Source organism: Lycorma delicatula, chromosome 5, assembly GCF_047948215.1.
Source record: "Lycorma delicatula isolate Av1 chromosome 5, ASM4794821v1, whole genome shotgun sequence".
In the NCBI taxonomy this organism is placed as follows: Eukaryota; Metazoa; Arthropoda; class Insecta; order Hemiptera; family Fulgoridae; genus Lycorma; species Lycorma delicatula.
Window position 1 is genome coordinate 179,130,205 of NC_134459.1, and position 13,733 is coordinate 179,143,937.

The 13,733-nt window shown below is 30.8% G+C and overlaps 1 protein-coding gene across 3 annotated transcripts in view; it reads left to right on the forward strand.

The window, feature by feature from the left end:
* Positions 1–1,203: 1,203 nt before the first annotated feature.
* LOC142325638 (uncharacterized) overlaps positions 1,204–13,733 on the forward strand; it is a 102,853-nt gene continuing 90,323 nt past the window's right edge. The window contains exon 1 of one of the 3 annotated variants that reach the window (XM_075367649.1): positions 1,204–1,403. The gene's annotated coding sequence lies outside the window, so the exon portion shown is untranslated. Of the gene's footprint in view, positions 1,404–1,729; positions 1,749–3,732; positions 3,846–13,733 lie in introns of those variants that run through there. The other 2 variants (XM_075367651.1, XM_075367650.1) reach the window with 2 other exon arrangements.

Below are 13,733 nucleotides of genomic sequence, written 5' to 3' on the forward strand. Positions count from 1 at the left end.
GACTCCGGCCGGCGAGGATTTGACCTTTGTAAAATTTTAAAAAATGAGACCTTTCTTTTTCCTGTTTAGCCTCCGGGAATTACCGTTCAGGGATTACTTAAGAGGATCAACTGGAACTCTCGACTTCCAAATCGGCTGATTCTGGAAGACGCGTTCACCACTACGCCGACCCGGTGGGATGAGATATGAGACCTATATTGACCCCGTTTAACCGAAATTAAACGGTATAATAACCCGTATTCAGAAACTCGTGGTACAATATTTTATTTAAATAGATTAATCCTTTCTAAAGATACCGAGAAAAGAATTGTCGAACAGAGCGACAACAAAAAATTAGGCTTGTTATCCCTTTTTCTAGAATGAAATTCCCGAAATACATAACCGAAGCGACATACTAAAGTAATGGAATCGTCTGATTACTACACTAATATGACTTCGAGTCCAGGAAACGACAAAAAATAAAAAGTAGCTTTTCCCGTTCCGTTTATGAAGATTTAAATAAAATCTAATATTTACAGAAAGTATCTTAAAACGCCGTAAAGCATCTTAACTATCAAGGAAGTATTAAATAATACGAAAAGATTCGCCTAACCTTTGAGTAAAACTCTGAAATACAGGACTCATAAGGTTCTTATTTTCCTGCTCTACTGCTTCCTTGACCGATTATGATAAAAAATTAAACGTTACTGACGCCCCGAATATAAAAATCATTTGCTTAATTTCATCCGGTTTGAAATGACAGGCAAAAAAAAAAAAATAAAAATAAAAATCGGCAACAAACATACATCGTAATGGAATATTTTCAATGCTAAAATTTCTTTACTTAGAGGGAATCGTGAAACGTCAGCGTCTGCAAAAATCCCGGCGTAAAAAATTTGACCAGATTTGTGTACTTTCCCTTAATCTTTATAAATGCAGTAAAGAGTTAACGTAAAAATTATAATAACTAAAGCCCGTAATTTGTTTTTATTTATTTGAATGGCGACTCAAAAACAAAGTAAAAGAAGCGATTAATTTTTATACTTATTGTTTTTGAAATAATTACCGAATTAAAAATTTTAGGAATATTTGATAAAACCGAAGCCATTTTTAATGGCGAAGTCATTATTATTTAGGTCGCCTCACCGACGCGTTTTAGGTTAGTTATGTTTTACCGGTCGTCGTAGATCACCTTCCCGGTAGTATGTACGTAGCGTCTGTAGTTAAGGTTATGTCTATAATAGTGTGGGAGTAGGCCGCGCTTGCGCCGTTCTGGTCAGCTGCTACGTACGACGTTGTAGGTGATGCCCGCTGGCACGCGTCTGTCAGTCAGTAGGTATAACCACGTGGTCTATCGCGGGCCGCCGTTTTACCGATGTATTCTTCGAATATTATTTTTTCACTGTGACGAATCGTTACCGTCGGTAAGTTATAGTTTTATTAATCGATTTCGATTAACCGCTTGGATAATAGACTCGTTAAATTTTTTGTTTATTCGTCTTTTATTAGAAATTTTCAACGATAATATAGCGTAATTATATAGCAGTTATTTTTTAATTCGATTTGTATATTTAATTTTTTCTACATTATTGTACACCGTTGACGAAGTTTTTTTTATAATTAACCATGTCGGTTGGAAATTAAATATGAAAAGATATAATTCTAAAACGACTGCTTTTAAACCGTTATGAAAATTATTTTCATATCGAGTATATTTATTTTTAGTAAATTGAATTTGTGTAGTTTGCGTTAAAATAGTTACATCTTAGGTAAGTCCTAAATTTTAAACCGAATTCATTTACTATTTATTCGCGGTAAATAATACATTTTCTGCTTTTTTGTTGAAATTAGTTTAAAAATGAGTTCAAAACCTTATCTTTGCCAAAACCAGTATCTTATCTAACAGTAAAAGTATTTAAATTTTATCGTAAGTTATTTACGAACGTAGACGTTAATTTTATGGCAAATGTTAACGATGGATTTTATGAAAAAAAAAATGATAGTGAGTTCAGATCGTTGTTTTTCCATGATTGTGATACTGCATATAACGCATTATTATCAACCGAAAGAGTAAATTATCGATAGTTAAATAATTTTGTCGCTTAAAAAATTTTTTTCACTCTTTATTGTCATCGCAGACAGATTTAAATCGCTCGAGTTAAAATAAATACCAGATGTTTTAAAAAAGTGACCGATGATGTATTTTTCCAACATAGCCGACTCGTGCGGTAAACAGAAACAAATAAACGTATCTTGTACGATGTAAATCGTATCCGTTCTGCGGTTTCAGTATGCCGATTGTTTTCGTTCAGCGTCTATATTCGGTAGTTTAAAGAGAAAACATTTTAATAAAGCATAAGCGATTCGGTTCTTATTTTCTTAATCGGTTTGCCTTATATTCTCACAGACGGCTTGTTACTCGTATTACATACATATAATTTAACCGGTTAATAATATCTATTTCTATTAAATAAACATAATTGTTTTCGCATACTTAACGTATCGCTTCGGTTTAGGAATAAGAGCTTTTTGCGAATGAGTAGCTGCCATTTTTAAATTTACGGGTGTAAAATTTCATTTATTTAATCGCTTTATTTAATTTATTTCTTAGAGAATATTACGTTTGATTTCATGTAAGTCGTTCAATCGGTTACAGAAATATACCTTTCAATTAAATTACAAAACGCACACGTAAACCGACCGAAAGACAGATCAAATATTTGACGATCGTTATTTAGAAAATTATATATATTAACTTATCCTTGTGCTTTTATTTATGAATGCGTAATCCTTGTTATAAAAAAAAAGATGGTTTATATCCTCCTCGTCTAGCAAATCAGACAACAGAACTGTTTTTGTGTAACTCAACGTAATACATCGACTTACGCGAAGAGTTCTTATTGTGTTTAGGTAACCGAACGTTATGATTTTATCTCTTTCATTTGTAATAATAATATGTAAAACTAATCGAGCGCATGAGCGATGGAATATAGCGAATCGTATTGGAAGGAGTCCTCGCAAGTCAAAACGACGATTAGTCCGACAAACAGGAGTTTCTGGAACATCTTGTCGTTTACAAATACTTCACGTTTTACAAATGAAAGCCTATCGTGTGAGTGTTGTGCGTGAAAAAAAAAACACGATACGGGTAAACGAGTAAATTACTGCCAGTGGCTTTTACAGAATATTAGCGAAGGATTCCTTGATCCTTTTCTCTTCATTTCAACATATGAAGCGCGATTCCATTTACCGATACGTTACTTCTCAGAATACGCAGCACTGGGATTCACAAAATCCAAATGAAACCCGTCGGAAACCGATCCGCGATTTAAAAATTGGTGTTTGGTGCGCAATTTGTGGAATCCGGATCATCGGACCGATATCCTTTGAGGAGACTGTTAATACCGACGTCTATTTATGACCGAACGAAGAATTTACGCATAATTTGACCCCGTAAGAGCTTTCTTACGGATACTTCCAAAAACACGGAGCGACTTGCCATACGTCTGATCGGTCTCTCGACTCGAATCCACGATATTTCACGAAGGATAGAACAATCAGTAAGGACTTGTGGCCGCTCCGATCTCCAGACTTATCGCCGTGCGGTTTTTACTTCTGAGCCTATCTGAAAGGGATACTCTACAAGAACAACCCGGGGGCCTCGGAAGAGTCGAAAGACAACATACGGCAAGAGATTGCCAGGATTCCGGTCGGGGTATCGCAGAAAGTTTTTTTGAACTCGATTCACCGCGTTGAACTTCGTGTAACGGCTGGTGGAGAACATTTTGAACAGAGATTTTAAAATTATTTTGCGACATTATCAACATTTCTTTTTTCAAAAGCGCTGAAATCGAAAATCAATAAACGTAAGTAAGTTAATATTACCTTTTGCTTTTCGTTTTTATTTGGCCCGCTCTGTATTATTCTTATCTGTATTTTCGGCGTTAAATATGGTATTTCTAAACTTCGATCCCCGAAATGTATCAATTTGGGAGTCCTCTGACATTTCAATCGAAATTTGCAGAAAGACGCCCCCCTTAATTTTAATGGAGAACCCGAGTCTGGTCTCGTTAGGCCTGATTCGGGTTCTCCGTAAGAGATCCCGGAGGGCGAATAATCTGGATTCATCCGAACTGAATTGATAAATTATTCGGCATCGATCCAATTTTATTAAATTACGAAACCGTTTAAAAATGCCCCCGACAATTTGTTTAAACCGTAATTAAAATATTATCTTTAACAAAAGCAATGTTATTACTCTGTCGATGAAGTTTTAAAAATAAGTTCAAATCCATGAATTTTCTACATCTGGTTTAATATGCGCTTAAATAATTTTTATTTACGCTTTTGAATTGTAAATTATTTTCAAGTTATTTTTTAATATTTAATATTATTTTATTTGTATGTATTTAGATAATTAATATGCGCTTTAATTATATCGTATAATTAATCGTATTATTTTATGATGCTCTGATCAAGGATTTACCACAGTTACCTTTGATCCGTCTTCAGGCAGATTTTATTTTTTCTTCCTTGTTCGAGGTAAAGGAAGTATTGCGATCGCGATACATTTCGGTTTTCATCTTACAACGAAAATATTCATTTTGACTATCCCTTAATCCATTTTGACTAATTTCGGCTTGACGTCTGTACGTAAGTATTTCGCATAACTCAAAAAAGATTAGCCGTAGGATGTTGAAATTTTGTTTTTAGCACTGTTGTAATATCTAGTTGTGCACTTCCCATTTGATTGCGATCGAAATTAAAACTAAAAATTTAATTTATGAAATATATGGATCTCAATAGGAAGGCACATCGGTTCGAATCAGACTTCATCTCCTTTTGTTTTTTGTTTTTTTTTTACTTTAAATATATTGATTTAATAATTATTAACCCGTGATTGAAAAATATTTTTACAATAAATAAAAATTCATTGATAATAAAAAAAAAGAAAAAAAATTATTATAGAAACAAAAATACAAGTAAAATAAAATAAATATAATCGATTTGATGAAACATCTGATTATTTAATATTAATTGAAAATTATAATTTAGAATCGTATTATTTTTGGATTTTCTTAGCAAATTCTTGTAAAAATATTATATATTTATTTTTAAAAAAATCATTTTATTTAATTATTTTACAGAAAAATAAAAAACATTTTTCAATTGTATTCAATTTAAAGTGATTGTTGAAATTTTTTTTCACTTGTCTGTAACATGCACAAGATTTCTGGTGTGTCGTATAAATAAAAGTTAATAATAATTAAACGATCACGTTTAGTGAATTCCTATATACCGGTTACAAATATTAATTTTGACGTTACGGTGTAGAATAATCGGTTTTTATTACGGGACTATTTGGAAACAATTTATTTATTTAAAGAGTAATCAAGGGACTTTTACTCAAACCTAATAATTCAAATAAGATTGTCGAATTAATAACCGTATAAATATTTTATTTGATATTAATAAAAATTAATATTTCAGCGATCGTGTAACTGTCCATTTTATGAAAGAATCGTATCTCGCTTTCAAATGAAATAAGTTTAAATGAAGCGCAGCAAAAATGTGTACATATAATTTAATAGACGTACAAGGAAGTCATGTGGTGTCCACATCAGGTTTTTTATTATTTCTTTTATTCGTGGAGTAACATATCTCTATACTCGTTCCTGACGTGACCTAAGTAATAATAAATTATTATGTATTCGTCAAAATAAAATATTTATTTATTATTGAAAACCTAATAGAGATGAGATAAATAAAAGGTTAGAAAAAAATCTTAAATATAAGGGACCGGTCTTTTCATAAGATAGATTATGATCGATACATCGATAATTTATTTTTAAATTTATTTAAGTGAACTTTAAAGATACTGTTAATCTACGGCATTAACTTAAAAAGAATTTGTAAGAAAATTCAAACGGTTATAATGCGAAATCAATTATATTATTATTTAGCGATATTTAATAGTTAAGATCTAATTTTAGAAGTTGAACGGACAGACTGATACGCAAGATTTCGCGTATATATGACCGTGCTGTTTAAAATCGTTAACCGTTCGCCGTATTCCGTTGTGTTCTTTTACGATTTCATTTTTCTATCGTCATATTAACGTAAGATAGCAAACGACGTGTCATATTATAATTACAATTAACTAGCAAAAACAATATACGGAAATAAATCAAATTAAACGAAGCCGGTAAAGTATCGCAGCTTATCTTATTTTTACCAAAATAAAACATAAGTCGTGATTTTTATTAAAATAACATTTATTTAAATTCACAAAATATCGAGTAGAAAATTTTTTTATTTTGGTTGTTTCGTTGCTCTGCGAGGAAAATTTAGGAAAAAAATTTTTATAAAGAAGCGATCCCTGACAAAAAGAATAATATAAAAGAGATTTGTTTAAAAATATTGAAAAAGTATAGTATAACTTTTATGAATCTTCGAGACAACCGTTAAGTATCGCTTCGGAGGATGAAACGAATGAAAATTTTTTTAGCGTCTGAAAATGCCACGCCTGACCGGGATTCGAACCCGGTACCTCCGGATGAAAGGCCGAGACGCTATCGCTCGCGCCATGGAGGCCGGCCAAAAATTGCTTCTCATTTTTAGTCCGGAATATAATATCGGTGCCAAAGTCACTTTAATTTTAATATGCTGCTTTAAGTGATGAAGAAAAAAAATATTTTTTTTTTTTTTAATTAATAACGAACATTAAGAGTAACATAAAAAAAAAAACAAAAAAAAAAAACAATATATATTTTTTAGAGATGCGGAATAAATTTTAAGAAAAGTTTTTTTTAGATATTCATATTTTTGGTTAAGCTTAACAAATTTGATTAAGTTAACTTTTCTCTAAATCTTCACCCGCTTTAATAAAGGCTAAAATAAGAAAAAGAAAATTTCCCAAAAGCTTTTCTGAATATTAGGTACCGGATCTATCATTTTAAAATATTGTCAACATATCTTGGTAGCTCTCTCTATATATGAAGTATAAACTTTAAAAAATATTTAAAGCGAAGGGAGCGAAAGAACAAAAAACATATTTAAATTTAAGAGGTGGAGATTGATTTTTGGAAAAACATTTTTTTAGATTATTTGATTATTTATATACGCATTTTAAGTAAGGAATTCGGCTTTTATATAAAGTTTTCTCTGAAATACCTCTGCAGAAAATCGATTTTTACTTTAAATATATTGATTTAATAATTATTAATTATTGATTGAAAAATATTTTTACATTAAATAATAATTCATTGATAATAAAAAAAATGAAAAAAAATTATTATAGAAATAAAAATACAAGTAAAATAAAATAAAAATAATCGATTTGATGAAACATCTGATTATTTAATATTAATTGAAAATTATAATTTAGAATCGTATTATTTTTGGATTTTCTTAGCAAATTCTTGTAAAAATATTATATATTTATTTTTAAAAAAATCATTTTATTTAATTATTTGACAGAAAAATAAAATACATTTTTAAATTAAATTCAGTTTAAAGCGATCGTTGAAAATGTTTTTTTCACTGTGCGTAATATGCGCAAGATTTCTGGTGTGTCGTATAAATAAAAGTTAATAATAATTAAACGATTACATTTAGTGAATTTCTATATACCGGTTACAAATATTCATTTTGACGTTACGGTGTAGAATAATCGGTTTTTATTACGGGACTATTTGGAAACAATTTATTTATTTAAAGAGTAATCAAGGGACTTTTACTCAAACCTAATAATTCAAATAAGATTGTAGAATTAATAATCGTATAAATATTTGATATTAATAAACATTAATATTTTAGCGATCGTGTAACTGTCCGCTTTTAATAAAAAATTGGAGGATTGTATCTCACTTTCAAATGAAATGCAGCAAAATTAAATGAAGTGCAGCAAAAACGTGTACATGTAATTTAATAGACGTACAAGGAAGTCATGTAGTGTCCACATCTGATTTATTGTAAATAAAACTGTATATTTTTAAAAATAATGTAATATAATACTTCTTAAATTTATCAATAAATCTATTATAATAAGCAAAATCATCCGTTGACTTTTTTTATTCCTTTTTGTTTTCATAAAACTGACAAAATATAATAATCATAGCGTTCAATAGATTTTCTTATAAGCACAAAACGTTAATTTAAAACAATATATATATTTTTTAATTTAAAATCGTGTAAACATGGTCAAAATGTAAAATGAAATATTTATATTTTATGTAATTCCATTACTACCTCGATGTGAAATTCAACTAAATTCGAATACTGTTACTTACTTTGGTATTTGATAGAATTTTAACACTTAAAACAGTTTTAAACCGACCGATTTGTATAAGTTAAATAAAGATGCCGAAAAGTCAGGTTTATTGTAATTTATTTTTTATGCGGTATTATTTAAAAAATCACGTATGGAATGTTCTTCTGAAAAAAAACAGTTTTTTATTAAATTTTATATTAAATAAATCACAAGGAAGATATTTTAAATCTTTCATTATTTGTTAAAAATTAACATAGAAGCGCAATAAAAATCTTTCTATTATGCTGAAGTGTATCGTGCATTTATCCGAAAACCGTCGTTCTGTTGTCTGGTTTAACGCAGATGAATTTTTACCGACTTTGTGAAGAAACGTACGGTATTACTTTTATTACCGAAAAAATTAATTTTCTTTACGTTTTTAGAAATGAGAATATATATTTATTTATAGGTCTATGTATAAAATTTTGCGGGTCAAAAATCTCCAAAAATACTAGATCGCCTTTATTGAAATTTAGGTATGCAGTAGTAGTGTATTTGAACTTGTGAATGTTCAGTTTCACGTCCTCCTTAATAACGGTAAACGAATTAAGTAACTCTTTTCTTCTTACTTATACAAAAGATATAAATTTGTTATTTTAGTTGCGTTCAACAGCTGTTTTATATTACATGTTTTTTCTTTCTAATAGTATCGTTTGTCTAAATCAATCGGTAAAGGATGTAACTTAAAATGTTAAACTAGATATAAATACGTTAATTATAATACATAAATATTACACATGTACGCCGTTTTAAATTTAACGTTGAGAGATAATTTACTAACGATATAATATTTAAATGAGTGAAAAAGTATCTATATGTGTTATTAGTTAAAAATAAATAAAAAATATATTTATCAGATTAACGAGAACTTTATTTAAACATATTAACGATCCAGCGGTATAAGTTCTGAATAAGGAAAGGTGCACTTAGGCGTTATTCGAACCGGTGCGTGTGAAAATTTCATGAAGATTAGTCCAGTCCTACTTAGTCGCTCAATTTAAGGTGGAAAAAAATTCGAGGGCAAGTTAGAAACCCGATTTGTTATGGGGTTATTTATGGGGTTATGTTATTTTTTAAACAAAATAAAATAACGAAAAGTCGGTATTGTTAGCACAAGAATTTTTTTTACTTGCTTTCCAGGCTATGTAGTTTTGTTCCGAGTAACTTATACGGAAAAGTATGCTTGCTAATCGCGTCAAATTTTACACGTCGGATTTTAACGGATTTGACGGTTCATACTTACCGCTAACCAAAAAACAATTTTTGTATCGAACACTTTTTACCGCCTTTCTAGAAAGTTATGTAACTCTTTGCTGGATTTTTTTTTGTGAATAATGAGTCGTTTTATTTAACAGAATGAGTTTTATTTAAGATGAAGTCGCTTAAAACATTATTTTTTCTAATTCTCAGGAATAAATTTTTAATTGACATTACGTATACGAGTGTTTAAACAATAATAAAAAAATAACGCTTGACTAATTTGAATTTAAATTACTGTTAATTTGTAAATAATTAAAATTTAAATGTAGCGATAACACTTGTAATAATAAAATTAATTATACTCGATTTTATACAGTCGGCACAAACTTCTCGTGCGCGTTCTAAACATACAGCTGTTTTATATATTTTTAATTGTGTGTTTAAGACGTGCATCAGAAAAAAGCCGCGTGGGAGCAATTGTGTGGTCAGCTTTTTACTTACTTGTACGAAGTAAAGGAAGTATTGTGATCGCGAAAAATTTCGGTTTTCAGATTTCAACGGAAATATCATTTTGACCATCCCTGAATCCATTTTAACCAGTTTCGGCGTGACGTCTGTACGTATGTATCTCGCATAACCCAAAAACGATTAGCCGTAGGATGTTGAAATGTTGTAATTAGGACTGTAACATCTAGTTGTCCCTCCCATTTTGATTGCAATCGACTGAACCAAAACCGTCAAAAAATACTTTTTGTTAACTGCAGTAATAATCCCTCATCGAGATCTTTTCAAAGATGTATCATAAGCGGTACTTATTTCCACCGGTTCCAGAGTTCCAGCCAAATAAATTTTTAATTAATGAAATATTTGGATCTTACAAGGGGAAGGCACATCGGTTCAATCCGACTTCATCTCCTTTTTTTTTAACTTTTTTTTCTAATTTAATATATTGATTTATTAATAATTAATAACCTCTAAGTGTAAAGAAACTTTTACAATAAATAATAATTCAATAACATTAAAAAAAAATATATAAAAAAATATCAGAAGTTATGAATGAAATAACATTTTATGTACTTTTCATTTTAAAAATACGCGTAATTTAATAGGCGTACAAGGAAGTCATGTGGTGTCCACATCAGATTTTTTTGTTAGGGATCACTTCTTTATAAATATTTTTTCCTAAATTATTCCCACAAAGGAAGGAAAACCTTAAAATCAAAAAGATTTTATTCAAAATTTGGGAATTTTGATGCCTAAATCTTATTTTGGTAATCGTTAAAATCAATAAAAAAAAGGTCTCCTTGATACTTGAGCTCCCAGACTTAAAAAAATCTAATCTGGACACCACATAACTTCCGTGTACACCTATTAAATTACAAATACACATTTTTTACTGCACATCATTTAAGCTTGTTTCATTTGAAAGTGAGATACGTCCAATTCATCCTCCAATTCTTAAATAAAGAATTGGAATTTTGCGCTTCGATCATTCATCCGGAGGTCCCGGGTTCGAATCTCGGTCAGGCATGGCATTTTCACACACGCTAAAAGTCGCTCCTCTCATCCCCTGAAACAATACCTAACGGTGGTCCCGGAGGTTAAAAAATAATAAAGTGGACAGGTACACACTTGCTAAAATATTGTATAAATATTTCATATTAATACTAATTATTAATTCATGAAATATTGGATAGGGTAAAAGTCCCTTTATTACTCGTTAAATAGTCTTATATATGTCTAATACTATGTTTTTTTAAAATTATTATGATGTAACCATAAAAAAATGAAATCAAAAACAAAACAGGAGAAGATTACTAAATTTATAGCGTTATTTATTATCAAGTAGACTGAAACATTCTAAATTATAATTTTCCATTAATATTAAATAATCAGATGTTTCACCAAATCTGATGTGGACACAACATGAATTCCTTGTATGTCTTCTAAATTTATTTTTTTTTTGTCTTAAATCATTTGATTGGTTTGATGCAGCTTTCGAGATTCCATATCTAGTGCCAATCGTTTCACTTCGGTATACCACTTACATCCTACATCCCTAACAGTTTGTTTTACATATTCCAAACGTTGCTTGCCTGCACGATTTTTCCCATCTGCCGTCTCTCCAATATTAAAGCGACTATTCCAGGATGTCTTAATATGTAACCTATAACTCTGTCTCTTCTTTTAACTATATTTTTCCAAATGCTTTTCTCCATCGATTTGCCGTAACGCTACTTCATTTGTCACTTCATCCACCCGTCCGATTTTTAATATTCTCCTATAGCACCGCATTTCAAAAGTTTCTAATCTTTTCTTCTCGGATACTCCGATCGTCCAAGTTTCATTTCCATATAAAGCGACGCTCCAAATATATACTTTCAAAAATCATTTCCTGACCTTTAAATTAATTTTTGATGTAAACAAATTATATTTCTGACTGAAAGCTCGTTTCGCCTGTGCTATTCGGCATTTTATATCGCTCCTGCTTCGTCCATCTTTAGTAATTCTACTTCCCAAATAAAAACATTTTTCTACCTCCGTAATCTTTTCTCTTCCTATTTTCACATTCAGTGGTCCATCTTCATTATTTCTACTACATTTCATTACTTTCGTTTTGTTCTTGTTTATTTCAATGCGGTAGTTCTTGCGTAGGACTTCATCCATGCTATTCACAGTTTCTTCTAAATCTGTTTTACTCTCAGCAAGAATTACTATATCATCGGCAAATGGTAACATTTTTAGCTTTTCACTTTCCACTGTTATTCCGGATCTAGATTGTTCTTTAACATCATTAACTGCTAGTTCCATGTAAAGATTAAAAAGTAACGGAGATAGGGAACATCCTTGTCGGACTCCCTTTCTTATTACGGCTTCTTTCTTATGTTCTTCAATTGTTACTGTTACTGTAATAAATATAATATAATAAATATAAATATAAGGTATAATAAATATTTAATAACTATGTCGTTCGTTATACTCGCACCTTTTTAGCTCGTAAAAAAATTTAAAATGAGTTTATGACACGTCTCCATTACTTTATTTCGGATTTCAAATCTTTAACGGTCAAATTTTTATTCCAACTGTACCAAATTTATGCCCAAAAGCCCATCCAATCCTAGAATGCGCTTCTTAAAAACTGGGAGTTTTAAAAATCGTTTAATCAAATTTGTATTATAAATAACTAGCTGTACCCGCCACGCTTCGCTGTGGCACATTGTGGTTGCATGTATGAGAAATAAGAAACAAAACAAAGCATACGTTTCATAGAAGTTTAATTTTGCAATACTTGTGGATATACAATATTTTTTGTTTTTCTACTGTCTGCGTAGATATAAAGGCTATCTGGTTTGCCGACTCGGGAACACGCACATACAGTTGTCCATGTGAGAAGCAATCCGCATCTAAATCTAAACCACACAATTCTAAAGATTGGCTTTGAACTTTATTGATTGTGATTGCAAATGCCAATCGAATTGGGAATTGCAATCTTTTAAATTGAAATGGTGTATCGGTCGGGATTATGGGTATTCGAGGAATGTGGACATCTTCACCTTTGAAAGGCCCCGTTAAAATCGTTGCTTCCCACTACGTTATTCATCAATTTCTTAACTGCAAGTCACGTGCCGTTGCAGAGTTTTGGCCGATTAATATTCCGCAACAGGATAATTGGCACACCTATTTCCAATTTTAATATGTGTGGTGGCATCCCTGGCAGATCAAGTGAGTTTAAAAATTCCGTTGGATAATTAACTACTTCATCTGCTTCCACAACGGTGTCTATCGACTTATATGTAATTTCCTCACTTTGAATGCCGGATTGAATAACATTCTTAAGTCGATAGACATCTTTATTCTTTGCGGCAAGGATAGCTCGTTCACCGAGCCGATCGTGATTTCTATGATTAATTTGAATATCAGGAAATACTTTTTCGATCGGTTCTTCTTTCGATGTTACTAAATTACAAAACTTATCAGGAAATGATATTCGTCTAGACGTCTCATCGACTGGCAGCTGTCCGTTTCCAATGTCCAGTAACTGTCGTGAGAATACCTCAGCTGATGGATCATTCTGCAACTGGACACGCATATTCGTAGTCGACTGCAATGTACGTACGTGTCGCCACAGTGTTGAATATTTCAGGCAAGCATTTATTTCGTCTGCCGGTGTCGATCGAAAAATTACAGGCAATATTTGCCTAAAATCTCAATTTTGAGAAGCCAAGGCTTCTCAAAATATCTA